We start from the raw sequence: 26,713 nt of genomic DNA, 5'->3' as shown, positions 1-26,713 counted from the left end.
CAGGGGAAAACAACTTTATTCAGTATGAGAATTTGCTCACCGTGCACGCTTGATGATGAAATAAGGTGCATCAGAGACAACATATGCGTTAATGGCTAATCTGATCAGACCAATTCATGTTGTATAATGCACAAACAGGTCTAAGGCCATCACTTTTCGCTCTGAAAGTACCCGGTCTAACTCAAATTACCCTAGAAGGACATGGGGTGTGTTTCTCCGTCCCGCCGCGCCAAATTTCTGGTGTGGCACCCCATCAGGATTCTCCGTTTCGCCGGCTCGTCAATGGGCTACCGGCAAAATGGAGAATCCCGAAGGCGGAGAATTGAGCCCAGGGTATCTGAAACATTTGAGCAACAGGTGTATCTATCTGTTTCACACTGCTACTATGCAGTAACAACACAAGTGGTGTTCACCATCAACAGGATGTTGCCATCAAACCAAAAAGACTTGCTGTGGGATTCTCCGTCAGCGGGATCCTCTGCTTCACCGGCAGCCCACTCACGCTCGAGGGTTTCCCGATGGAAAATTCCATTGGCCAGTTGCGGGAATGTAGAATCCCCTTGCCGGCCAGGGCGCGTCTTGCAGGAAAGTGGGGTTGGCAGGACAGAGAATCCTGCCCCTGAGGTCTCTCACACAAATGAGTAATGTGGTAATATAGATGAGGTAGGTATGCACGTGCAGATATTGGTGATGGATGGGGGAACAGAGTTATCCTATCGTGCAGTCTTCCTCTGTACACCTCATATAAAGTTCTTATACGACCACTAGATTCTAAGGTGGGGTAAAACTGGTGAGTCTCACTTCCTGAAATGCAATCTGATCCTTTTGCTCCATCCTGTGCTGCTTCGCTTTTCTTTTCTGTATTGATGGTGGACAACTGTCGGTAATGGTACATAGAACATAGACAAATAGAGCACAGAACAGGCCCTTCGGTCCACGATGTTGTGCCGAACCTTTGTCCTAGATTAATCACAGAATATCATTGAATTTACAGTGCAGAAGGAGGCCATTCGGCCCATTGAGTCTGCACCGGCTCTTGGAAAGAGCACCCTACCCAAAGTCAACACCTCCACCCAACACTAAGGGCAATTTTGGACACTAAGGACAATTTATCATGGCCAATCCACCTAACCTGCACATCTTTGGACCGTGGGAGGAAACCGGAGCACCCGGAGGAAACCAACGCAGACACGGGGAGGCTGCCCTTAAGAACAAATAAATCTACACTATATCATTTTACCATAATCCATGTACCTATCCAATAGCTGCTTGAAGGTCCCTAATGTTTCCGACTCAACTACTTCCACAGGCAGTGCATTCCATGCCCCCACTACTCTCTGGGTAAAGAACCTACCTCTGACATCCCCCCTATATCTTCCACCATTCACCTTAAATTTATGTCCCCTTGTAATGGTTTGTTCCACCCGGGGAAAAAGTCTCTGACTGTCTCCTCTATCTATTCCCCTGACCATCTTATAAACCTCTATCAAGTCGCCCCTCATCCTTCTCCGTTCTAATGAGAAAAGGCCTATCACCCTCAACCTTTCCTCGTAAGACCTACTCTCCATTCCAGGCAACATCCTGGTAAATCTCCTTTGCACCTTTTCCAAAGCTTCCACATCCTTCCTAAAATGAGGCGACCAGAACTGTACACAGTAGTCCAAATGTGGCCTTACCAAAGTTTTGTACAGCTGCATCATCACCTCACGGCTCTTAAATTCAATCCCTCTGTTAATGAACGCTAGCACACCACAGGCCTTCTTCACAGCTCTATCCACTTGAGTGGCAACTTTCAAAGATGTATGAACATAGACCCCAAGATCTCTCTGCTCCTCCACATTGCCAAGAACTCTACCGTTAACCCTGTATTCCACATTCATATTTGTCCTTCCAAAATGGACAACCTCACACTTTTCAGGGTTAAACTCCATCTGCCACTTCTCAGCCCAGCTCTGCATCCTATCTATGTCTCTTTGCAGCCGACAACAGCCCTCCTCACTATCCACAACTCCACCAATCTTCGTATTGTCTGCAAATTTACTGACCCACCCTTCAACTCCCTCATCCAAGTCATTAATGAAAATCACAAACAGCAGAGGACCCAGAACTGAGCCCTGCGGTACGCCACTGGTAACTGGGATCCAAGCTGAATATTTACCATCCACCACCACTCTCTGACTTCTATCGGTTAGCCAGTTCGTTATCCAACTGGCCAAATTTCCCACTATCCCATGCCTCCTTACTTTCTGCAGAAGCCTACCATGGGGAACCTTATCAAATGCCTTACTAAAATCCATGTACACTACATCCACTGCTTTACCTTCATCCACATGCTTGGTCACCTCCTCAAAGAATTCAATAAGATTTGTAAGGCAATACCTACCCCTCACAAATCCGTGCTGACTATCCCTAATCAAGCAGTGTCTTTCCAGATGCTCAGAAATCCTATCCTTCAGTACCCTTTCCATGACTTTGCCTATCATCGAAGTAAGACTAACTGGCCTGTAATTCCCAGGGTTATCCCTATTCCCTTTTTTGAACAGGGGCACGACATTCGCCATTCTCCAATCCCCTGGTACCACCCCTGTTGACAGTGAGGATGAAAAGATCATTGCCAACGGCTCTGCAATTTCATCTCCTGCTTCCCATAGAATCCTTGGATATATCCCGTCAGGCCCGGGGGACTTGTCTGTCCTCAAGTTTGTGTCAAAGACCCATTGTGGTGGCGGGGGGTGTAAAAGAGTTAATCCACACACTGCCGGAAGCATTGAACACACCAGGCTTGTGTCAGCAGAAAGATCGCTTACAGTGCAGAACTGAAACCCTCCGCACTTCAGGTTGAGGAACCACACCGTTCCTCTTGAATCAGCTGAGTCTGTCAATAGCTGCATCTTGTCCTTTCCAGTTTAACTTGGCCCGAGTATTTTGCCAGTGTAAAAGCACGAGCTGCAACCACACTGATGCTAGATATATTAGATTCAGACAAGGTCGCTTGAGTGAGCAAACCGTGGAAAGGGCCAATCAAGGCAGGGGGACGTAGAGGGGGAGGGGGGGCAATTTTGTTGTATGAAACAGGCATTCACAAATTCTGCTCTCTTCCATTAGCAGAATAAAATAGGACTGTTGCAATTAAACACTGAACTTGCATTAAAACTGGCATGGATATCTGCACCCATGAGGTGGATTTTAGCTGGAAGTTTTGGGTGTGGTGTTAAAATTGGGACAAATGTGAGCATGCCAGATTCACATACTGGCCCCTGCACTTCACTCAAGAGCAGCTTGCAACACGGCCCTTTAATGTAGGCGCAATTCAACTAATTGGGAACAAAGTCCCATCGTGAACGTGCTTAGCCGCGTGTTTCCTGGCGCTCACAGTGCTATGAAACACATGGCTATACAATGCAATTGCCATTGTCTAAGGGGCCTCAGTGGGGAATGCGTGGCTGAGGCCGCACATAGCCCCGCTTTATGCACTGGGGAGCTCTGCTCGCCGGAACTCCCAAGTGTAGCGAGAGATCGGGACTCCATTTAAAAATGGGAGAGTCCCCGGCCCTCCCCAACGCCCATGGCCCCCCCCAATGCCCAGGCAGTGAAACCCGACCGATCATGCGTGGGTGCGCACAAAATGCCAGTTTGGCATCCTGGCAGTGCCAACCTGGCACCCTGGCAGTGCCTGTTTCAGATGGCAGTGCCACCTGGGCATCTTGGCAGTGCCAGGTTGGCATCCAGGTGGCACTGTCAATGTGCCAGGATTGCACTGACAGGCCATGGAGCATGGTGCGACCACTGGAGGCCGCCGCCGTGCGCATGCACGGCCTCTGATCCGGAAGTGCGGGGGCCCGTATCTGCAGCTAAAGCTGCGAGCTTGTGGACGGGTCCCTGCTAGACCCATGCAGGGCTGTGAATATGTAGCCTTTTCGCGCCCGTTTTTCTGGCATGAAAGGCCACATTTTTCATGACGGCGTGGGGGCATAGTCCTGAAAACGGAGAATCCAGCCCAAAGTATCCGATTTAAGATGGCAGACAAGTTGTCAGTCATATTTGGCATGGTCTTGGTCTAGGCATGGATGGACTTCATTGATTGTAACGTTTGATGTTCCACAGATTTGGCCACTCTATCCATGAAGGAACCCATTATCGCATCTAAAAAGTAATTTAAGTTTTACCATAACAATTTCAGAACTCCCAGAACTTTTGCAGCCAAAATCGAGACCAATATGTCAAACATGTCTCCCATCATTTGAGTCTCACATTTCCTCGGATTTCAAGCATCATACCTCAGGTGGTGAAAAATGAGCACAAACTAATATCTATAATAAACTTGTCTCTTTTTTCCCCCAAGTCTCTCAGAGCTAAGTTCGTAATAATGCTAAATGATTAATTCCATTTACCATAACAAAGTTACTCACAAGGAGAAGACAAACCGACCCAGTCACTCAGAACAGTTTTTTGATAATGCTTTTCACTGACATTTTACACCAATTTCAACCAAGCAAAAACATCAAATTAAAATTGAAAAAACATTTGAAGACAAGGTAGGTATGAGTCCAATCAAGGAATGCAAATTATTCACGTCAAACGCCATGGGCGGGATTCTCCGCGAACCGGCGGGGCGGGCCACTCTGGCGCTGAGGAGTGGCATGAGCCACTCCGGCGTCGGGCTGCCCCGAAGATGCGGAATCCTCCGCACCTTCAGGGGCTAGCCCGGCACCGGAGTGTTTGGCGCCGTGCCAGCCGGCGTGGAAGGGCTTGGCGCCCCGGCGCGGGAGAATTCGGCAACCGGCGGGGGCAGGATTCACGCCGCCGCCCCCGCCGATTCTCCGACCTGGCGGGGGGTCGGAGAATCGCGCCCCATATATTTATCTAAACTAAAAATTCACAAAGTACATCATGACAGGAAAAATAAACGGAGACGATTTAAATGGAATTTCATTGTCCAGCTCAACTGTTTATTTATTATTGCTGCAACATTGACAACAACATATTGTTAATTAGCCATTATAAAGAGGAGCAGGAAGAACAGCATGAGAAACATCATTGAGTTGACAACAAAACTGGATGATTAATTTTTTTAAAGCACTACCTTTGTTGCTAATTTTTGCTTGGGCCACATAAAAATTGTAAGCGACGTCAATGCCCCCTTCCTCTTCACTTTCTAGTTTCTCTGAGGGGACTTAAAACAGGCATAAGGACTCTCATTAACATATGAGGGGACCTTATACTTGTTTTAGTTGGCAGACAGGGATGTCTGGACGTGGAGTGACCCAATTTTACATGAGGTATCACACTCATGCTACAAGCGTGACATTGTTAAGAAGCTTGGCAGCAGCAGCATACTGCACTTCTCTCTTGGCTGTGCAGAAGTACATCAACACTTAAAGGCATTGGGAATGGGGATGAGGCGAGAGGAAGCGACTAAAAGAACTGTACAAATTAGATTTGTCCTGCATAAAAATGGGATGTGGTTCCATCTTGATATACATGAAATACACATACAAGTGTTGGATTCTTCATAGCAGGCACTGCACGTCTTCTGCAAATGTGAAACTGGAACTTGGAACTGGACTTAATAATAATAATAATAATAATCTTTATTATTGTCACAAGTAGGCAGAAGATACAAAAGTCTGAAGACCCACACATCCAGACATAGACACAACTTCTTCCCCACAACTACTAGACTCCTCAATGACTCCCCCTCGGACTGATCTGTTCCCTGTAAGAACACTATTCACAACGCCCTATGCTGCTCTTGCTCATGCATTTGCTTTGTTTGGCCCTTGTTCCACACTGTACCCAATCACTATTTGTCGATGTACTATTTGTCAATGTACTCTGTCGATTATTCTTTTTGTCTACTGTGTACATACCGTGTATGTTCCCTTGGCCGCAGAAAAATATTTTTCACTTTTCAGTTCATGTGGCAATAAATCAATCAATCAATCAATCAACATTAACACTGCAATGAAGTTACTGTGAAAATCCCCTCGTCACCACACTCCAGCGCCTGTTCGGGTACACTGAGGGAGAGTTCAGAATGTCCAATTTACCGAACAAGCACGTCTTTCGGGACTTGTGGCAGGAAACCGGAGCACCCGGAGGAAACCCACGCCGACACGTGGAGAACGAACAGACTCCACACAGACAGTGACCTAAGCCGGGAATCGAACCTAGGACCCTGGAGCTGTGAAGCAACAGTGCTAACCACTGTGCTACTGTATCAGTAGGTCCCATTGCTAGGATCCACACCGGCCGGCATCAAGACTCTATGTGGCGTTTTACCAGCAGCATCCAATTGAGAGGCCGCCACTGAGGTTGCCGTCCAATTGAGGATAGCAACTTGCCTCTCAGTGCTGCCGGTTCAATTAGAGGGACGACCGAACCTCAGTCTCGGCATTACCATTGCTGACGCTGCTGGAAGAAGGGGAAGTTCGTCCATGTTGAGGTGCCTTTGAAGAGAGGTAAATTTTTCTTCTTACTGTGCTGGGGCCAGGCAGGCAGGCCACAGCGATGGGGGGAAGAGGTTCCACATTAAGCGCTGATGCCTGAGTCGCGAGGTTCACAATTGCTGACGGGAGGAGCCCTTCCAAGGCTGTGGAGAAGCCATAATTGAGGCTCCAACCCTCCAAAAATTGTGTCTGCATGCAGCAGCGGCGCCTCCCAATTCTGGTAAAATGGAGGCGAGCTCGGAGGAGGCCCTTATTTAGGCATATACTCAGTATAATTAGCCACCCAGTGGGCAGTTGCACTCCTGAGATGCCCGCCACCTGTGATATTTCATGACAGTGGGAGGACATCAGGCTCTCTGCCCAATTCCTTCCACCATCAATTTACTAGCTCTCCTTCTAGACGGCCAAGAGCGGTTGGAAAATTCAGCCTATAATGTTTTTTTTAAACAGACGGTGACATTGCAAATATTTGTCAATTCCCGACCTTTCCTTGACATACAAAATTAGAAAGCGGCCTGAGATTGCAGTTCATACAAAATAACACAATCCTTCTGAAAACGAGCGACCCAAACTTTGTGTTCGCACCAGGTTCAGATCATCATAAATTGAGATCGAAGCTCTCCCGATGAATATGTTTCCTTACCTGAAGATTAAGACAGATTTTTAAAAATCAGATTCATCTAAATTACTGCTTCATTATATGGGGATGTGGTGCTGCAGTGGTGATGTCACTAGACTAGTTGCCCTGAGATGCAGATTTAATCCTCTGGTGGGGGGTGGGGGGCTCACAGGTTTAGGTCCCATCATGACAGTCGGTGGAATTAAATTCAATTAAGGAAAGCTAGGGCTGAAAGCTAATTTCAGTAATGGTGACCATAAAATTGAAAATTGATGGAGATAATCTGCCATCCTTATCTGGGTTGGCCTATTTGTGACTCCAGATAGTTGACTATTAACTGCCCTCTGAATCGGCCATCTTAGCCACTCAGTTCAAGCGCAATTAGGGATTGGCAGCTATTACTTGTCTCGACAGAAATTATTGAAATTGAGAACCCTGTACCCTCGGGGATTACAAGAAAGGCTGAAGGATCCTGAAAATGTTGTTCATGTGACATTAGATATCAATATTTTACTGCAGTGGATAGATAATTATTTCTACTCTTTAATCTGCTCTGATCAGACCACCTACCACTGCTTTTTTGAAGTTAGAACAGTGAGTCCCCAGAAAACTGTGCATATTTACAAAGCATCCCTAAGCCAGATATGTTTGACAATCATTGACGGACACACCTGCATGGAAAGTAAATAACACAAGGGATGCAGGGATGCAGCAGACACGGCGAGCATTGATCTTGGTTGGAGACACAGTCCCAGTTCTGAATTCCCCTCCCCCTGACCCTGACATGGACTAGTAACAGGTAAGCTTCTGAGGCGAGGTGAAGTTGTTACAATTATGTTCCCAAACATTCCTCATGGGATGGCCCAGACCATTCAAACTTCAGCCTTGGTCCAAACATGGACCAAGAGGTGAGATGAGAGTGACTGACCTTCACGTCAAGGCAACATTTGACTGAGTATGACATTAAGGTTCCTCACAAAACTGAAGTCAATGGGAATCGGGGAAAAACTCTCCGCTAGATGGGGTCATGGCTAACATGAAGGAAGGTGATTGGGGTTGTTGGAGGTCCAAGGTTCCTATGATAGCACCTTTCAAAACCACCTAGCCAGTGCCATCCACATTCTGTGGATGAACAAAAAAAAAAAAATGGAGTTCAGCAGTCCTTGTGATCCTGGGGTCAGCAGTCAGTTTTTTATTCATTCATGAGACGTGAGCATTGCTGACAAGAATTTGCTGCTGTTCCCTAATTGCCCTTGAGAAGGTGGTGGTGATGGTGAGCCACCTTCTTGATCTGCTGCAATCCACCTGGTATAGGTACATCCACAGAGCTCTTACAAGGGAGTCCCAAGATTTTGACCCAATGCCAGCAAAGGAACGTCAGTAGCCAGGGCGGTGTGAACCTTGAAGGAGTACTTGTAGCTGGTGGTATTCCCAAGCATCAGCTGTTCTTATCCTTCTCAGTGGTGGAGATTGTGGGATTGGGAAATGCTGCTAAAGGAGGCTTGTTGAGTTGCTGTAGTGCATCTTATCGATGGTGCACACTGCTGCTACTTTGTGCCATTAGTAGAAGGGGTGAAGGTTTAAGGTAATGGACTGGGGTGTTGATCAAATGGGCTGCTTTGCTTTGGATGGTGTTCAGCTTCCTGAGAGTTGTTGAAGCCTCACTCCTCCAGGCAAATGGTAGTGTTCCATCACACTCCTGACGTGTGCCTGTTAGATGGTTGTCGAACTTTGGGAGTCAGGTGAGTTGTTTACAGCAAAATTCCTATGTGCAATGGTAACATTTTCTTATAGCTAGTCCGTTTAAGTTAATGGTCAATGGTGATCCCGAGGATGTGATAGTGGGGAATATGGAATGGTAATGCCATTGTCATTGTACATAGAGGGGAAATAGTTAGATTCTCTCTTGTTGGAGATGGTGTGACACTTGTTTGGTACAAATGTTACTTCACACTTATTGGCCCAAACTTGAATCTTGTCCCAGTCTTTCTGAATGGAGACACAGGCTACTTAATTATCTGGGGAGTTGCAAATGACATTGAACTCTGTGGACTAACAATGAACACCACCATTTCTGACCGTATGATGGAGGGAAGATTACTGATGAAGCAGCTGAAGATGGTTGGGCCTAGAACACTACCATGAGGACCACCTGGGAGAGATATCCTGAGTTTGAAAGATCGGCCTCTAACAACCACAAACATGTTCCTTTGTGTTAGGCATGACTCCAACCACAGGAGCATTTTCCCCAATTCCCATTAGCTTCCATTTTGCTCCTTAATGACTTGCTAAAATGTTGCCATGATGTCAAATGCAGATAGTCTCATCTCACCTCTTGGATTTAGCTTTATTTATCAGGTTTAAACCAAGGTTTTAATTATGGAGCCGGGTGGCACTGGTAGAATTCTAACCGAGCCTCAGTGAACAGGTTATTGCTGAGTAATTAGCTTGACAGCACTGTCAATAACATCTTCCATTACTTGATTGGTGGGTGGTAATTGGCTAGAATGATTTGTTCTGTTTTTTGTGGACAAGACATACCTGAGCAATTTTCAATTTTAATTGGGGAGGTGCGAGTGTTACATTTGTACTGAAACACCTTAGTTAAGGGTGTGGCTGGTGATAACGTATATTTTGTCAGTGCTACATATGCTGTAGGACCCATAGCCTTTGCTCTATCCAGTGCCTTCAGCCATGGAGTAAATCAAATTGGTTGAAGACTGGCATCTGAAGTTCAAGAGTACATATGCTCATCGAGAACTCCAGGATTGTAACTGTCAGGGTCTTTTCTGTTTATTCCTAGTCTATTCCCTTATTCCTCCTTCCTTATATTTTTGCCGTTAGGTTTTTGATTTATGGATGATTAATGGCTGGTTTAGCTCACTGGGCTAAATCGCTGGCTTTTAAAGCCGAGCAAGACAGGCCAGCAGCACGGTTCAATTCCCGTAGCAGCCTCCCCGAACAGGCGCCGGAATGTGGCGACTAGAGGCTTTTCACAGTAACTTCATTGAAGCCTACTCGTGACAATAAGCGATTTTCATTTCATTTCATTTTTCATTTCATATGTCTTTAAGGTAAGAGGCCTGTGCCTTTAATCCGAGCAGAGGATTTCAGGACCAGGAGAGATCACTGTGCTGGTCTGTGCTGGTTGAAACTGGAGGTTTAGACTGACTGGCACCAATGACAGAGATTTGAGTGATTTGGCTGGTGGCCAATGAATTGACCCAAAAGATTGTGCTCTGCCTGGAAACAGGTGGTGGATTGGACCTTATCCCACTGAAATGGTTCAGAGGCCTAAGGATCTTTCAGTTTTCGTTTTGGCAGCCTGATGAAGAGACCTAACTAACTCTCTCCAAAATGATCCAGCTAACTCTCGCTCCAATAAGCCTGTGGGTGTTGGATTCCTGAAACTGCAGAGCCTGAAGGCAGGCCATGAACTTAAAACACTGTTGAAATGGGGACTCTGCCTCTCCAGGAAAACTGTGAGTACAGGCTGCAAAACAAAGACTGTAATCTACCAGTTTACTGTGAAGAAAGCATGCTAAGAACCACCATCTGAAGCAAAGACTCTTTTCTCTTTCACTTATGATATTTCCTCCTTCCCCACCCCTTTGTGTCTGTCTTGTGTTTATGTGTAGAGGGTTGGGAGACAGATGAAAGTAGGGGTTAGGTACTTATTAATATTTAACCAACTGTATTTGCTGTGTATTTCATTATAGTTCTAATTATGATTAAACAGAACTTGTATTTAAAATTACAAACCTGGCAACTGCAATTATTGTACAGCCAATTGTCAAAGATTCCAGGTATTTTATAAGATTTATTAGTTAATTCACTTGTTTTGTGACTCTTGGACGAGTAGGGCTGGAATTGACCGAGCGCTTACCCAAGATGCTGCAACAGTAATTCGCAGATTTTCAGGCTATCAAGATATTCAATTAGACAAACTTTTCTTTCAGTGTTAAGGTCCTGTTCTACGACTAGCAAAGCCAAATTTTTGTTTTATTAATTGTATATTTCAGAGAAATCATTATCAAAAGTGTAAAGCAGTTGTTTAGATTTAAAAAAAAAATCAAAATCCTTCTATAATTTCAATAGAGAAGGGAAATTACAGGGAATCATAGATTTGCGAAGCCCAGAATCCTCTTTAATCCAGGCGATAGGGGTTTCACATGCTGGAGCTGGAGAGCTGACCACCCACCACCCTCCTGCACAATTCAAATCCTCTCGTATCTTGCCTCAGGGGAATGCATGGAATTCCACCCAATCCAAACAAGGTGAAAGCATATAGTGTATGATTTACCGATATCCATTTTAAAGCGGACAGTAATTTACCTATAATCTGTGTTTTTTCTAACCAGCTGGATTATTGTTCATCAACACTATTTGTATTTAATCACATCTATTTCACTTTGTATTACTTAATACTTATCAATATTTGTCATAAAGAAATTAGGAACTTACACTCCAAAATAACAGAATTAATGCACAAATAATGGCAACTGCTGAAGTAGTAATCACACCAATTGCTATTGGATCCTTGTGCGAAATTTCTCTGTAGTTTCCTGTTCCTACAGAGCAGTCTGCATGATGTTCCATTTTGAACTCTGAAAAAATATAAAATACATCATTGTTTTGACAAAAGAATTGCACAATTTATATCTCCGTATGATCATGAAATTATTTTCATTTTCTGTCACCTTTGCTTACGGAAGATAAAAATGAAGTTCAATAAAGAGAGAGGATGGGATTCTCTTGTCCTCCAGCTGCCTGCTTCTCGTCCGCAAACCGTTTGCTGGTGACGAGGTTCTAACCATGCACGGCTTGCCAATGGAATTTCCCATTGAAACCACCCCGCGCCGTGGCAAAAAGTGAATCCCAACGATCGGAGAATTCCGGCCAGAATATGTTGTGTTACTGATTAGAGCACATTATGTGCCATGTCACATTCTGGTGTTTAAGCCTCTGAGTACACTTGCAAGCTTATGGCTTCTGTCATCAACCAAAATATGCTGTCAATAGCTGAGCTGGAATCACACGAGCACCAGCAACAGCACTTACCTTTGCACCTCTGCATTCTGCCAGTGGCCTTGCAGTTTCCTATCAGCCAGTCAGACTGGCTGCTGCTACCTTTCCCGAATTGGTGCAAACAGAAATCTAGCCTTCTGGCCCAGAGGAGCGAATGAGCTTCCTCTATATCTTCCTGCTCCTGAGTTGCTTGTTCATGTCGGTGACCAGGGAATGCCTTCATAACAAAATCAAGTCTTCCCTGCTATTTAATAAGTTTGTGACTGAAACTTGACCTCAACTCTACTTTCCCACCTAACTCCCATATACCTGGCTTCCTTGGAGTCTTGATAAGACAATTTTGCTTCAATCTCCTTTTATTCAATTTAAAATGGAGTAGTTTGGGGAGGGGTATCAGGCCTTCAGCTGAGTCTTCCTGGAAATTAGTTCTTGTGACACCATATGGAGTCTGGTCAAAGACAAGCCCATGTAATGTCGTACTAAGTCTGTCCCGAGAGAGGTCCATGTGACCTGGTTGTCATGGGGACAGTGGCAAAGGGTCAAAAACCTATGGAAAATAAGTTGTAAGTTTACCTGGATGTCAAAGGAGGAGGCAGCTGGCCTTGTTGCCATCCAGGCATATATACTCTTAGGGGCAGTAAAACAGAGAACATTGGGGAAAAAGAGAACAACAGATTCTGCCATGCCTGGCAAAAGAAAAGGATTGCTTTGTGGGTAAATCATCAAATGGAGTGCAAGTGAAGATGGAATTCACCTTTTAGGAATCAAGGACTGTTCATTTGAGGGTGCCTTGCGATATAACTTCCATTCGATTATGCTTAAAGGGTTGAGTAAAGGGGGTTTTGTTTAAAAGTTCACTGGGACCTTGGTGAAGCAGGGAGAAAAGATCCCATTAAAACCAAGAGGAGCAACACTGTATTCTGGATTTTCATGGAGTCGGGGATACTATAGAAGCGTCAAATATTGGCGGCATGGTAGCTCAGTGGTTAGTACTGATGCTTCACAATGCCAGGGTCCCAGGTTCGATTCCCGGCTTGGGTCACTGCCTGTGCGGAGTCTGCACGTTCTCCCCTTGTCTACGTGGGTTTCCTCCGGGTGCTCCGGTTTCCTCCCACAAGTCCCGAAAGTCGTGCTTGTTAGGTTATTTTGGACATTCTGAATTCTCCCTCAGTGTACCCGAGAAAGCGCCGGGCTGTGGTGTGTAGGGACTTTTCTCATAACATCATTGGAGTGTTAATGTAAGCCTACTTGTGAAAATAAAAATGATTATTATAAATGGCAACTGCTGCCCCAATTTTCACCAGTACAGGATAAGGAAACGGGCTGGTGTGGGATGTGATCCCACACCCTGCACTGCTGCGCTGACCAACTCCATTATGGGGCTAGTTATGTCCCAGACCTCAACGTTTCATGTGGCATTGGGCCAGCTTTTAAAGGACTCGTGGTTTATGATCCCTTAGAGATCTCATTAACCACATTCTGGATAAGAGAATTTTTCAAAAGGTAAGTTAGAACATAGAACATACAGTGCAGAAGGAGGCCATTCAGCCCATCGAGTATGCACCGATCCACTTAAGCCCTCACTTCCACCCTATCCCCGTAACCCAATAACCCCTCCCAACCGTTTTGGACACTAATGGCAATTTAGCACGGCCAATCCACCTAACCTGCACGTCTTTGGTCTGTGGGAGGAAACCGGAGCGCCCGGAGGAAACCCACGCAGACACGGGGAGAATGTGCAGACTCCGCACAGACAGAGACCCAAGCCGGGAATCGAACCTGGTACCCTGGCACTGTGAAGCAACAGTGCTATCCACTTGTGCTACCGTGCTGCCCCATGAAAAGCTATGTTCTCCACCCATGGCCCCTCATATCCCTCATGCTGAGTTATGTCCCTTGATGCAGCCCCTCCACCCCCTCCCATTGGCTTTCATACCCTCCATGCCAAGCTATGGCACTTCTGTGCTCATTCACCCACTATGTTTAGGACCATAAACCGTGCAGTAACAACAGGATGTGTGAAAAAACAAACCGATGTTGAATTTACCAGACCTGTGTGAGATTAGTAAGTTTGTATGAATCAAGCAAGAAATGCACATAGTACTTCAGGTATGGTCTTTCCAAAGACATATACAGATGTATAACGTCAACTCTACTGTTGCACTGCAACCTCCTTCCAATAAACACCATTATAATGGTGAGGTTTGCAGGACATAGCAGAACATAATGAATCAGGACACACACTCAGGTGAATACTGCATGGGGTCCTCTGTAAGTCTCGGCCCCAGCGCTGTTGCTGAGTATTCTAATAGTCTGTTCTATAATGTACTGTTTGGCTACGTAGCTTGCCATGTTGTGAAATTAGGAAGAGGTTTACAATATACGAATGTATAAAAGTAGTGTTTTAAGTTAAGTGTTGAAGACTTTATTTCCATGGAAGCCAAGTTGGAGAGATTTTGATAAGGTAAGCTAGTTTGAACAAAAAGCCATAGCCATAGGAGATAATAGGTGGTATGAAGTTGCATTGGACTTTTCATAACTTTGATCAACCAAGATACTTGCTAAAGGCGTTTGTGCGAACATTAAACATGACTGGAGGAAACAATTTCCAGGCTCACTCCACTGTAAGAACAACTACACTGTACGGCTATTGTATATTCTTATTTGCATGCCTCATGAACAGGCCTTGGCATAAATAACCGATAGTGAAATGAATGGGGGAAGATGGAAGGCAACTCAAGCGGTGTGAAGGAAGAAATAAGGTGAGAATAACTGAATATGGTTATAGGATACGTGCAAAGGCCAAAATAATTCCAATTGGGCATGATACAGACTTCTGGATTCAACACTGAGGTCAGCAACTTTAGACTATGATCTCCATCTTGACCCTTTTTGGGGGGTTTGTCTCAACACAAAAGCCCCCATATCCCCCACAGGGCCATCTGTCACTTGGTCCTTGGGTTTGCTTTCACTGAAAACTGACCTCCATTCTCCTGTTGACACATTCTGCTTTCTTACCTTTATGCCACTATCAGCATCTTCTTTAGTCTTTAACGCTACCTTTCACACTCCCTTGTTCTTGTGTCTGTGGCATCTTTGCCAAACTCCCCTTAGCTCTGACCTATTCCTGACCTTCTAGTCTGCTCCACTCCCTTCTCCAGCTATATAATCCATTAGATTTCTACCCCTCGTCAGCTCTGAAGAAGATTCTTCTTGAAATGTTGAAATGTTAAGACCATAAGACATAGGAGCAGATGTAGAGCATTCGGCTCATTGGGTCTCCTCCCCCATTCAGTGAGTTCATGATTGATCTGATATGATAATTCTCACCTCCACTTTTCTACCTTATCCCCCGAACCTTGATTCCTTTCCTAATTAAAAATCTATCTATCTCAGCCTTGAACATATTCAAGAACCCAGCGTCTCCATCCTCTGCAGTAAAACATTCCACAGATTCACTATCCTCTGAGAAAAGACATTCCTCCTCATACCTGCCTTAAACGGATGACCTTTCCTTAGATGCAGGGACCAAAACTGTTCATAGTATTCCAGGTATGGTTTAACTAGTGCCTTGTATACTTTTAGTAATACTTCCCTATTTTTATACTCTATCCACAGGTATTGCCAGACCTGCTGAGTTTATCCAGCATTTTCTGTTTTTTATTCAGATTTCCAACACCTTCAGTATTTTGCTTTTATTTTATTGAAAGAATAATGGCAGGTGATTGACGTCAAAAGTTCAGTCCAAAATTTTAGATAAAGAACTCAGCACCACATAATGTATTTTGAAATGAAGTGAATCTTCATCAAGGCATCCACCCCTGAAAAAGGGCGGAAGTAAGAGACTTTAGTTCATTGCAGTATGAAGTGAAGTGAGAACTCTCATGAAAGACTCCAGTCAAACCTTTCTGAGGAATTCCAGAAGTCAAGAGGACTTGAGCACTGAGAAGAGAAGAAATGAAGAGGAAAATAGCTGTTCATGCACGTCAATCACCCTCAAGCTGGGCCAGTACTCGCTCCTTGTCACAATCGTATCTTTTCACTGTATAACTAGTAATGATATATCCCATCTTAAATTCTTATTAAAACTCAACATCGCACCGTAGCGGTTGCACTATATCCCACTAATTCCAAGTTTAATTCAGAGTATCTTTCAATGATTAAAATTCTCATGCAGGGCAGCACGGTGGCACAGTGGTTAGCACTGGGGTGTGGTGCTGAAGACCCAGGTTCGAATCCCGGCCCTGGGTCACTGTCCGTGTGGAGTTTGCACATTCTCCTGTGCCTGCGTGGGTTCCACCCCCACAACCCAAAAGATGTGCAGATTAGGTGGATTGGCTACGCTAAATTGCCCCTTAATTGGGAGAAAAAAAATTGGGTACTCTAAATTTATGGAAAAAGAAAATCTCATGCAGTGGTATCATGTACCAGGTGTTAAGCAGATAGTTGTTCTCACCCAGCAACGCTGGCTGGTTTGACATGGTGGCTGAAACATTGAGGGAACAGTGGTGCAGAATAAATGTCATGATTGCTGTCAGGATAGTGAACACTTACCCACAAGGTGTGCAGAGTGTGGTCGGACACCAACTGTACATTCAGGACGTTGCCATATTTGCGAGACATGTCAGTCTGCAAAGCTGTGTGTTCAACCAATGGCAGCGTAATGCTCTGGGGAGCTGGGTTCGAATCCCATCTCGGCAGATAATGGAATTTGAATTCAATAAAAATCTGGAATTAAAAGTCTAATGATGACCATGAAACCATTGTCATTGTTATAACCTGCCTGCTTACCATTGGCTGGGGACTAATGACAATCCCACAATCCTGTGGGAGTATGAGCTTCCCCAATGTGGGGGGCGGAGAAACCATGAGTAAACTCCATGTATAAATAAAGCTGACCAGCTTGGAACCAGCAGGAAGGACTGTGCAGCACGGGAAGTTGCTGCTGCTGTTATATATATATATATATATATATATGTTATTGTAAATAAATGTTATCACTTTGTATTCTTAAAACTCGTGCTGGATTCTTCGTGGCCCTCACAAAACTGGCGACGAGGGTTAAAGTGAATAGCTGTCTACACTGCTGAAGCCACCTCCCTGGATTTTTGTTGGATACAGGTTGGAAGTTGTTTTCTATTATACCATGCCTCGGTACGGACGTTTGGATGTTTTTGATGCTGCGCTGGAAAGCTGGAACCAGTACGCACAACGGATGCGTTACTATTTCCGGGCAAACAACATAATCGAAAACGAGTGCCAGGTGGTCATATTGCTCACTGCCTGTGGCCCGCATACGTTTGGGGTGATTAGGAGCCTTACGTACCCAGCTGCGCCGGACACCAAAACGTTTGATGAACTTGTGAATTTAGTGGGGCAACATTTTAACCCAACCCCGTCCACGATAGTCCAACGTGACCGCTTTAATACCGCTGAGAGGACCCCAGGAGAATCCCTTGCCGACTTTCTATCCAGGCTACGCAGGATTGCGGAGTACTGTGACTATGGTGAGACCTTGTCAGAAATGTTACGCGACCGTTTGGTTTGCGGTATTAACAATGCGGCCACCCAGAGAAAGTTGTCAGCTGAGCCAACATTGACTTTTCAACAGGCCATTCAAATAGTATTGTCCCGAGAGAGCACAGAACGAGGAGTGCAGGAGCTACAGGGAATGGAGGTGCATGCCTTGGGGCGCAACCCCTTCCGTCCGAAAACGTCCCCCCGCACTCCTGCGGTACCTTGGGCGAGGCGACGTCTGGATCGACGCCAGAGGCCGTCGGACATTCCTCCCCGAAGGGAGCCTTCTCCAGAACCAATGGATGAGGAGCCATGTCCGTGTCAGACTTGTAGGCGCCGACCCCGTCGCGGACGCCAGTCCTGGGGGCGCCAGAGGTGCCGTCGTTCCGACCGAAACTGGGACCAACCCAGGGGCCGTACCTTCCATGTGGATGAACCTGCGGCGAATAACCCTGAGGACGTGGAGACGGAGGACGACTGCCTGCAGCTGCATTGTGTGGCAGCTCCCCGTGTGGCCCCCATTAAGGTGACAGTACGGATCAATGGTCACCCGCTTGAGATGGAGTTGGACACTGGCGCAGCGGTCTCCGTGATCGCCCAGAGGACATTCGACCACATCAAGCAGGGTATACAGACCCTTACATTAACCAACTCACAGACCAGGTTGGCTACCTGCACGGGGGAACCACTGGACATTGCAGGAACTACAATGACCCCTGTCGTTTATGGATGCCAGGAGGGGCGTTTCCCACTTATCGTGGTGCGCGGCCATGGGGCCAGCCAGTTGGGTCGGGACTGGTTGCGCCATTTGCGGTTGCAATGGCAGCCATTCCTCCGAACAGTTTCTGGAGGGTTGACTGAGGTGCTAGGACGATACCCAGATGTATTCCAGCCCGGTTTGGGGAAAATAAAAGGGGCTGTAGCCCGTATCCAAGTCGAACCAGGAGCGACGCCGCGCTATTTCCGGGGACGCCCGGTGCCCTACGCCTTGCTCGAGAAGGTAGAAGGGGAGCTCACTCATTTGGAGAGTTTGGGTATTATCAGGCCTGTCTGTTTCGCTGACTGGGCAGCACCAATTGTACCTGTAATGAAGCCAGATGCACTGTTCGCTTGTGTGGCGACTATAAACTTACAGTGAATACGGCTTCCCGACTCGACCGATATCCAATGCCTCGCATAGAGGATCTCAACGCGAATCTTGCACGCGAACTCTCGTTCACAAAATTAGATGTGAGTCACGCCTACCTACAGTTGGAGCTGGACCCTGCCTCCCGTCCATATGCAACGATTAATACACATCGGGGCCTGTATGAATATACACGGTTGCGCTATTTTCAACGTGTTATGGAGGGCATTTTGAGAGGTTTACCGCGTGTTGCTGTCTACTTAGATGACGTTTTGATTACAGGGACGTCGGAGCAGGAACATTTGGAAAATCTGGAGGCTATCCTTAGGCGCTTTTCGGAGGCTGGAGTCCGTTTATGTCGCACAAAGTTGTGTATTTCAGGCAAAGGTAGTAGTCTACCTAGGTTATCGGGTGAACCGCGAAGGTTTGCACCCTGTCGCAGAGAAGGTGCGCGCGATTCAACAGGCCCCCGCCCCGACTGACACTTCGCATCTTCGTTCTTTTCTTGGTCTCGTAAACTATTACGGGAAGTTCCTCCCAAATCTGGCAACTACGCTGGCCCCTTTGCATCTTCTGCTGAGGAAAAATCACACCTGGGTTGGGGGTCCATAAGACCATAAGACATAGGAGCGGAAGTAAGGCCATTCGGCCCATCGAGTCCACTCCACCATTCAATCATGGCTGATTTCAACTCCATTTACCCGCTCTCTCTCCATAGCCCTTAATTCCTCGAGAAATCAAGAATTTATCAACTTCTGTCTTAAAGACGCTCAACGTCCCGGCCTCCACCGCCCTCTGTGGCAATGAATTCCACAGACCCACCACTCTCTGGCTGAAGAAATTTCTCCTCATCTCTGTTCTAAAGTGACTCCCTTTTATTCTAAGGCTGTGCCCCCGGGTCCTAGTCTCCCCTGCTAATGGAAACAACTTCTCTACATCCACCCTATCTAAGCCATTCATTATCTTGTAAGTTTCTATTAGATCTCCCCTCAACCTCCTAAACTCCAATGAATATAATCCCAGGATCCTCAGACGTTCATCATATGTTAGGCCTACCATTCCTGGGATCATCCGTGTGAATCTCCGCTGGACCCGCTCCAGTGCCAGTATGTCCTTCCTGAGGTGTGGGGCCCAAAATTGCTCACAGTATTCTAAATGGGGCCTAACTAATGCTTTATAAAGCTTCAGAAGTCCATCCCTGCTTTTATATTCCAAGCCTCTTGAGATGAATGACAACATTGCATTTGCTTTCTTAATTACGGACTCAACCTGCAAGTTTACCTTTAGAGAATCCTGGACTAGGACTCCCAAGTCCCTTTGCACTTCAGCATTATGAATTTTGTCACTGTTTAGAAAATAGTCCACGCCTCTATTCTTTTTTCCAAAGTGCAAGACCTCGCACTTGCCCACGTTGAATTTCATCTGCCATTTCTTGGACCACTCTCCTAAACTGTCTAAATCTTTCTGCAGCCTCCCCACCTCCTCCATACTACCTGCCCCTCCAACTATCTTTGTATCATCGGCAAACTTAGCCAGAATGCCCTCAGTCCCTTCATCTAGATCGTTAATATATAAAGAGAACAGCTGTGGCCCCAACACTGAACCCTGCGGGACACCACTCGTCACCGGTTGCCATTCCGAAAAACAACCTTCTATCCCAACTCTCTGCCTTCTGTCTGACAGCCAATCGTCAATCCATGTTAGTACCTTGCCTCAAATACCATGGGCCCTTATTTTACCGTTGGCTCTCCTTGGTCTAACCTATTTGTTATCTCTTCAAAGAACTCTAACAGGTTTGTCAGGCACGACCTGCCCTTACTAAATCCATGCTGACTTGTCCTAATCTGACCCTGCACTTCCAAGAATTTAGAAATCTCATCCTTAACAATGGATTCTAGAATCTTGCCAACAACCGAGGTTAGGCTAATTGGCCTATAATTTTCCATCATTTTCCTTGTTCCCTTCTTGAACAGGGGTGTTACAACAGCGATTTTCCAATCCTCTGGGACTTTCCCTGACTCCAGTGACTTTTGAAAGATCATAACTAACGCCTCCATTATTTCTTCAGCTATCTCCTTTAGAACTCTAGGGTGTAGCCCATCTGGGTCCGGAAATTTATCAATTTTTAGACCTCTTAGTTCCTCTAGCACTTTCTCCTTTGTGATGGCCACCATATTCAACTCTGCCCCCTGACTCTCCGGAATTGTTGGGATATTACTCATGTCTTCTACTGTGAAGACTGACGCAAAGTACTTATTCAGTTCCTCAGCTATTTCCTTGTCTCCCATCACAAAATTACCAGCGTCATTTTGGAGCGGCCCAATGTCAACTTTTGCCTCCCGTTTGTTTTTAATGTATTTAAAGAAACTTTGACTATCATTCCTAATGTTACTGGCTAGCCTACCTTCAAATTTGATCCTCTCTTTCCTTATCTCTCTCTTTGTTATCTTCTGTTTGTTTTTGTAGCCTTCCCAATCTTCTGACTTCCCACTACTCTTTGCCACATTATAGGCTTTCTCTTTTGCTTTGATGCATTCCCTAACTTCCTTTGTCAGCCATGGCTGCCTAATCCCCCCTCTGATAACCTTTCTTTTCTTTGGGATGAACCTCTGTACTGTGTCCTCAATTACTCCCAGAAACTCCTGCCATTGCTGTTCTACTGTCTTTCCCACTAGGCTCTGCTCCCAGTCGATTTTCGTCAGTTCCTCCCTCATGCCCCTGTAGTTACCTTTATTTAACTGTAACACCTTTACATCTGATTCTAACTTCTTTCTTTCAAATTGGAGATTGAATTCGACCATATTATGATCACTGCCTCCTAAGTGCTCCCTTACTTTAAGATCTTTAATCAAGTCTGGCTCATTACATAACACTAAGTCCAGAATGGCCTGTTCCCTCGTGGGTTCCATCACAAGCTGTTCCAAAAAGCCCTCCTGTAAACATTCAATGAATTCCCTTTCCTTGGGTCCACTGGCAGTATTATTTACCCAGTCCACCTGCATATTAAAGTCCCCCATGATCACTGTGACCTTGCCTTTCTGACATGCACTTTCTATTTCGTGGTGCATTTTGTGCCCCTGGTCCTGACCACTGTTAGGAGGCCTGTACATAACTCCCATTATGGTTTTTTTGCCTTTGTGGTTCCTCAACTCTACCCACACAGACTCCACATCATCTGACCCTATGTCGTTTAGTGCTATTGATTTAATTTCATTCCTAATTAACAAGGCAACCCCGCCCCCTCTGCCCACCTCTCTGTCTTTTCGATAGGTTGTGAATCCCTGGATGTTTAAATGCCAGTCCTGAGCCCCCTGCAACCATGTCTCTGTGATGCCTACAATATCATACCTGCCAGTCACAATCTGGGCCACAAGCTCATCTACCTTGTTCCGTACACTGCGCGCATTTAAATATAGCACCTTTAATTCTCTATTGACCGTCCCTTTTTGTTTTCTTCGTGTGGTGGACCTTGGTTTACTGAGCCTTTCCATACACTGTGTCATATTTTGTGGGATGGGGACAATCGTAACCACTCTTGAGTTTTGTCTGTTCGTGTTTTTTTGTATTCCTACGCAGCTACGCTCCCCGCTGATTACTCAGCCGCAAGAAACCGCTTCCCGGCGGGTAAAGCAACAATTGTCGTCGTCTGGGTTACTAACCCACTATGATCCTGGAAAGCCTTTGCTCGTCACATGTGATGCATCCCCGTATGGTATTGGGGCCGTCCTGTCCCACAAGATGGAGAACGAGGCCGGCACATAGTCCTGTATGGTGGGCAGCATAGACAGCTCCCAGGCGAGATGCGGGCATTTTCCTCCAAGCTGTCAGAATTCAGCGTGGAAGACGGCATCCTCTTGTGGGGGACGCGTGTGATTGTCCCGGAAAAAGGACAGGAGCTGATACTAAGAGACTTGCACAATGGGCATCCAGGTGTGACCAAAATGAAAATGTTGGCCTGGAGTTATGTCTGGTGGCCAGGCCTCGACACCGACATTGAGAAGGTGGCCCAAAACTGCTCCATTTGCCAGGAGCATCAGAAGCTTCCGCCGGCCGCGCCCCTACATCACTGGGAATGGCCAGGGCGGCCTTGGGCGCGCTTGCATGTGGATTTCGCAGGCCCTTTTCAAGGATCCATGTTCCTTCTCTTAATCGATGCCCAGTCTAAATGGCTAGAGGTGCGTAAGATGCTGGGCACAACGTCCTGCGCAACAATTGAGAAGATGCGTTTGTCTTTTAGTACGCATGGCCTCCCCGAGGTGCTGGTCACGGATAACAGCCTCCATTCACGAGTGAGGAGTTTGCGAGGTTCATGAAGATGAACGGCATACGCCAGATCCGCACGGCCCCTTACCACCCGACTTCAAATGTGTTGGCAGAGCGCGCAGTGCAGAGATTCAAACGAGGCCTAAAGAAGCAGTCTTCCGGATCAATAGACACGAGACTGGCTCACTTTTTGTTTTCGTACAGGACCACCCCCCATGCGGTGACTGGGGTAGCTCCCGTAGAACCTCCTTGTTAAAATAGAGTCAACACAGACTCTACTCTGGGCTCAGGTTGAAGTAAGAGAATGCTGCTGGAAGATAACGTGTAGATAAGGTCTCCTCTGAAAGTCCTTCACTCTCTCTTGCTCCTCCTTCTGCAAGCAACTTGTCCTGTTTCTGTGATTCCTATGCTTAATCTCTACCTCAAGCTGCAGATCAAGAGGGATGCTAATGACAGGAGACCAGACTGGGAGCACCTAACCTGAGAATGTTTGTTTATCCCTTTAAACACAGCTGGCGGGGGTGTGCTTCCTCCTTGCTGTTCAATGCATGTTCAGCTGCATGTGTTTGAGAGACGACTTTAATTGTAGTGATGAGGATGAAAATGGCAGTCTTTACGTCAGTGCACTGACAGGCATAAAGATCTGCCACCTGTATATCTATATATATTACAGCGCACACTTAACACCCACATTATTTACCACACTATAAAGGCGGAATGGTGGCAGTGGTTAGCACTGCTGTCTCACAGCGCCAGGGACCCAGGTTTGATTCAGGCATGGGGTGACTGTGTGGAGTTTGTACATTCTCCTCGTGTCTGCATGGGTTTCCTCCGGGTGCAACGATTTCCTCCCACAGCCCAAAGATGTGCAGGTTAGTTGGATTGGCCATGCTCAATTGCCCCTTAGGATGGGGCTGCTGGAATCGGGTAGGGAATTGGGCCCAGGTAGGGCGGTCTTTCAAAGGATTGGTGCAGATCTGATGGGCGGAATGGCCTCCTTCTGCACTGTAGGAATTCTAGGGATTCTATGACCTCCTCAAAATGGCAGTAGTGTGGACATCATTTTGCACCTTGCACAGGAATGAAGCGCCGAGTGTCTCTGGGGGCTCGGGGTGCATGGTGCCATGAAATGACAGTGTGGAAGATCTGTATGGTAAACAAATTTTAATTGAAGTGTTTTATTACAATAGTGAGTTATCTCTGCTGATGTTCAGCTCCAGCCGTGCCCACTGGATGACCATAGTTTCTTATTTTTCCTCACCCTCCCGCTGCAACAAGGTGTATCCCCAGGGTCCATAGCTGGGGTGTAGGTGGCCTGCTAACTTCCACGCCTGTTGCCTGAGGGTTGTCCACTGGAGGGCCTGGAACTTGAGGGTCCAGGCGTAATTTAGGTGTTGCTGTGCTGCCCTCCTTAGTGTTTGGGGCTGGAGGTGTGTCGCTGACAGGAAGAGGTGTGTCAGATGGGCTGGATAACATAAGAGTCTCCTGGGTGGAGGGACCCGGGCTGCGAACCTGCCGATCCTCTTCCCTTCAGGGGCCCCTGGGCTCCTCCATGGGATAGAGGGGCAGCGGGAGTGAGATCTTGATGCCCTGCCGTTCTCTAGCGTGGACACTCATAGATTCCCACGAGTGCCTGCACAATATAGTTGAAGCCTTGCACCATAGAGCTCATGCCCTCAGTCATGGAGGTCATGAGCTGAGCCACGTAGTGGACATGCCCCACCATTGAGTGCACGTCCTGCACTAAGGTGTCCACTGTGGATGCCACCCTTGCAGTGTTGACCTGGTTTTGTTGGCAGCACCATCTCCTCAGACAGAAGGCCATGGGACTCCACCTGACCTTGCAGTCTGAGGAGTGATGCTATCACCCCGTACTGATGCTTACGACTCTGACTTTGCAATTTCAGCAGCTCTAGGATGACGGTACGAGGGGGACATCGTTGGTCCTGGACTCAGCAGAGTTCTGGGCTCCAGCATCCCTCCTAGTGCCAGATCCCTAGGACATACCTGCCTCCACCTGCTGTGGATCATCGGGTGCAAGGTGCTCACTAGTGAGTGACCCAAAAGATTGCCTGCTACTTAATCCAACTAAAGTGTGAGTGCAATCCAACTGAAGTGCGCTGGTGGATGGTGCAACTGGCAGCTGTGACATGTCCTTGAAGTTAGTCTCCGAATTGACTCCTTCAGAGTTGCTCGGGTCTGTGGTATCCAGAGGGTGCAAGTATGGTTCAGGCTGGTTGACTGGTTGACCTGCCAGAGAAGGAAGATGGCAATAAATGATGGGAGAAAGTTTACTCACTTGAGGCCTCCAACATAGCTCGATATGTTGAAGGTTCTCACTTTTCTCTGCTGCCCCCACTCTGCCCTCGGCAGAGGTGTTGTCCTGCTCTTCGCTGGCCAACTCAAGGGCTCTCTCCTTAAAGGAGGTTTGGGTTTCCAGTTTGGGCATGACTCAGAGAGGTATACAGCAAGGAAACAGGCCCTTTGGATCAACTTGTCTGTGCCGCCCAGTTTTTACCATGAAGCTAGTCCCACTTGCCTGCATTTGGCCCATATCCCTCTGTACCCATTTATCCATATAACTGTCTAAATGTTTTTTAAAAGACAAAATTGTACCCACCTCTACTATTGCCCCTGGCAGTTTGTTCCAGACATTCACCACCATTTTCTGTGTGAAAGAATTGCCCCTCTGAACTCTTTTGTATCTCTCCGCTCTCACCTTAAACCTATGCCCTCTAGTTTTAGACTCCCCTACCTTAGGGAAAAGATGTTGACTATCCACCTTATCAATGTCCCTCATTATTTTATTGACCTTTCTAAGATCACTCCTAATGTGCTCATCTTGTCATGCAATGAGGCAAATAATAATAATCTATATTGTCACAAGTAAGCTCACATTGCAATGAAGTTACTGTGAAAAGCCGCTAGTCGCCACACCCCGGTGCCTTTTTGGGTACACAGAGGGAGAATTCAGAATGTCCAAATTACCTAACTTGCCAAAGAGCACGTCCTTTGGGACGAGTGGGAGGAATCCGGGGCTCCCGGAGGAAACGCACCCAGACATGGGGAGAACGTACAGACTCCGCACAGACAGTGATCCAGCCGGGAATCGAACCTGGGACCCTGGCGCTGTGAAGCCACATTGCTAACCACTGTGGACAGTGATAGGACACGACCAATGGACATTCACGATACACCAGGAGGTGACACGACAACAGGGGGGCATTACACCAACCCATATATAAAGGACACCACACACATGATCTGCCTCTTTCCAGTGGAGACAGTCAGTGAGTACAGACACAGGGTTGATTCAATATTACACCCACCACGTGGATTGCAGCAACTGGTTAGTCAGTCTGGGTAGCTATAGTAGGATTAGCAGTAGTGTCGAACCTGAGAAACAGAAGTGTAAATAATTTAATAAACGTGTTGAAGTTATCTCCACGTCTGAACCTTCCTTTGTCAAGTGCACCACAAGGAAGCCGCTTATGTTACACCTACAACATAACAAATCAGATGGTACACACGGCTGCCATTGATCATTGGTGGAGGGGGCATTCAGTGTTTGTGGAAGGGGTAGAAATCAAGCTGGCTGCTTTGTCCTGCATGGTAGCGAGCTTCTTGAGTGTTATTGGAGCTGCACTCATCCAGGCAAGCGGAGAGTATTCCATTACACTCCTGACTTGCGCCTTGTAAATGGTGGACAGG

The sequence above is a fragment of the Scyliorhinus torazame genome, chromosome 18 (genome assembly GCF_047496885.1).
Source record: "Scyliorhinus torazame isolate Kashiwa2021f chromosome 18, sScyTor2.1, whole genome shotgun sequence".
Lineage (NCBI taxonomy): Eukaryota > Metazoa > Chordata > Chondrichthyes > Carcharhiniformes > Scyliorhinidae > Scyliorhinus > Scyliorhinus torazame.
The sequence above is the reverse complement of the archived record's forward strand: the minus strand, read 5'-3'. Positions refer to the sequence as shown.